At 43.1% G+C, this 2,987-nt stretch overlaps 1 non-coding gene across 1 annotated transcript; it reads right to left on the bottom strand.

The window, feature by feature from the left end:
* Positions 1-318: 318 nt before the first annotated feature.
* On the bottom strand, positions 319-423 carry LOC122563784. The gene has a single exon (XR_006315723.1). It is a non-coding gene; the product is annotated as a U6 spliceosomal RNA (small nuclear RNA).
* Between the last annotated feature and the right edge of the window lie 2,564 nt (positions 424-2,987).

The raw sequence follows: 2,987 nt of genomic DNA, 5'->3' as shown, positions 1-2,987 counted from the left end.
CATAACTAGATTAGATTTCCTACAGTGTGGAAACAGGCCCTTCAGCCCGACAAGTCCACATTGACCCTCTGAAGAGTAACCCACCCAGACCCATTTCCCTTTGACTAATGCATCTAACACTAAGGGCAATTTAGCATGGCCAATCCACTCTAACTTGGGCATCTTTGGACTGTGGGAGGAAACCAGAGGACCCAAAGGAAACCCATGGGGAGAATGCGCAAACTCCACACAGATAGTTGCCCAAGGCTGGAATTGAACCTAGGTCCTTGGCACTGTGAAGCAGCAGGGCTAACCATTGAGCCACCATGCCACCCCTTATAAAATATGGAATACTTCACGAATTTGTGTCATCCTTGTGCAGGGTTCATGCTAATTTTCTCTCTATCGTTCCAATTTTACTATATGTCCTACTGAAGTGAGTATTACTTGAACTACCTTTAATCAGCTAAACATCATATCTGCTGGTATGGATCTTTTCTTCTGAACTGAAACCGCTTCTAACTTTGTCTCTTTCTGCACTGATCTCAGTAAAGATGAGATAGTATGTAGCTTAAGCCGCATGATTTCTTGGAAATGCTGATCTCACCCAATGCTAAAGGAAATGAGTTTTTGACACTTTAAAAAACAAGTCACCATCGCAGTACTAAAACTAAATCATGCTACCACAACGTAACCAGGGCAGCACAGTGGCTCAGCAGTCAGCACTGCTGTCTCACACGGCCACTGAAATAACTGTGCACAGGCCAGTATCCCGTCACCAAGTCACCCTTTATTTAAATAGAGGGGAAGTAGGACCAATCTGAAATGAGGAATTTAAAGGGCTAAAAGGGGTCATGCAATATCTTTAGCAAACAGGGTTAAGGAAAATCCCAAAGTCATTTATTCATAAATAAGGAGCAAGAGGGTAACTAGAGAAAGGGTTGGCCCACTCACGGACAAAAGAGGAAAGTTATGCATGAAGTCAAAGAAAATGGGTGAGATTCTCAATGAATACTTTGCATCAGTATTCACCGAGGAGAGGGACGTGATGGATGTTGAGGTTAAGGATAGATGTTTGATTATTCTAGGTCAAGTCGGCATAAGGAGGGAGGAAGTGTTGAGTATTCTAAAAGGCATTAAGGTGGACAAGTCCCCAGGTCCGGATGGGATCTATCCCAGCTTAACAAGGGAAACAAGAGAAGAGATAGCTGGGGCCTTAACGATATCTTGCAGCATCCGTGAACACGGGTGAGGTCCCAAAGGACTGGAGAATTGCTAATGTTATCCCCTTGTTTAAGAAGGGTAGCAGGGATAACCCAAGTAATTATAGGCCAGTGAGCCTGACGTCAGTGGTAGGGAAACTGCCGAAGATACTGAGGGATAGGATATATTTACATTTGGAAGAAAATGGGCTTATCAGTGATAGGCAGCAATGTTTTGTGCAGGGAAGGTCATGTTTTACCAACTTAATAGAATCCTTTGAGGAAGTATCAAAGTTAACTGATGAGAGAAGGACTGTAGATATCATGTATATGGCCATCAGTAAGGCATTTGATAAGGTTCTGCATGGTAGGCTAATGGAGAAAATGAAGTTGCATAGGGTCCAGGGTGTACTAGCACATCTATCCTAATCTCAACATCCATCAAGCTTCTCTCCTCGGTGAGTACCTATGCAAAGTACTCATTAAAAATCTCACCCATTTTTTCCTGACTCCACGCTTAACTTTCCTCATTTATCCTTGAGTGTGCCAACCCTTGCTCTAGTCATCATCTTGATCCTTATATATGAACAAAAGGCTTTGAGATCTTAACCCTGCAGTGGAGTAGAAGTGGAAGGGATTTTCTTGTAGAGAAGTGCGACAGGTGGTGTTCCACAGGGATGCGTGCTGGGACCACTGTTGTTTGTGATATATATATATAAAAAATGATCTGGAGGAAGATATAGATGGTCTGATTAGCAAGTTTGCAGATGACAGAGATTGGTGGAATAACAGATAGTGAAGGGGACTGTCAGAGAATACAACAGAATATAGATAGGTTGGAGAGTTGGGCAGAGAACTGGCAGAAAGTGTGCAATCTGGGCAAATGCACGGTGATGCATTTTGGAAGATCCCATTCAAGAGCAAATTATACAGGAAATGGAAAAGCTCTGGGGAAAATTGATGTACAGAGAAGTCTGGGTGCTCAGGTCCATTGCACCCTGAGGGTGGCAATGCAGGGTGATAGAGAGGTCAAGAAAACATGCTTTCCTCCATCAAACAGGGTAATGAGTACATGGTACAGTTGCAGAAGTCTTCGGTTTGGCCACATCTGGAATACTGTGTACATTTCTGGTCACATTGCCAAAAGGATGTGGATGCTTTGGAGAGGGTGCAGAGAAGGTTCACCTGACTGTTGCTTGGTATGGAAGGTGCTAGCCAAGTAGATTAGGATTTTTTTTGCATTAGGAAGATGGAGGCTGAGGAGAGGAAAACCTGATTGAAGTCTACAAAGTTATGAGAGGGTGGCAGCAAGATGGCTTTATCCCAGAGTGGGGGAACTCAATTAGTAGGGGTCAGGAGTTCAAAGGGAGAGGGGAATAAGTTTAAGGGAAGTATGTGTAGAAAGTTCTTTATGCAGAGGTGGTAGAGGAGGGTATAGCAGCCTAATTTAAGATGTATCCCCAGCACCCATGTTGTGTGTACAGGTATGAGATACACAGAAAGACAACAGGTGTACAAATCTTCAATTCCCACCAGCAGGAAGAAAGGAAATCAGGTATTTATTTTTCCTTTTTATTTTAAGCTATTACAAAACAGTTAATATTGACAGCTGTATACAACAGCAATCTTACAAGGGAGAGGAGCAGCAAAGCCAGGCCCCAAACCCTACCATTCAAATAGCCCAGTTTCAAATATGAAAATACAGTAATAATGATATTGGTACATAAGACAATCCTGTTTCATAGGAAAATGCAAACAATACAGACCCAGCAAGCACCTGTCCCTCCTGGCCACTCCAAGGAGGCC

Source organism: Chiloscyllium plagiosum, chromosome 27, assembly GCF_004010195.1.
Source record: "Chiloscyllium plagiosum isolate BGI_BamShark_2017 chromosome 27, ASM401019v2, whole genome shotgun sequence".
Taxonomy (NCBI): domain Eukaryota; kingdom Metazoa; phylum Chordata; class Chondrichthyes; order Orectolobiformes; family Hemiscylliidae; genus Chiloscyllium; species Chiloscyllium plagiosum.
The sequence above is the reverse complement of the archived record's forward strand: the minus strand, read 5'-3'. Positions and strand labels throughout refer to the sequence as shown.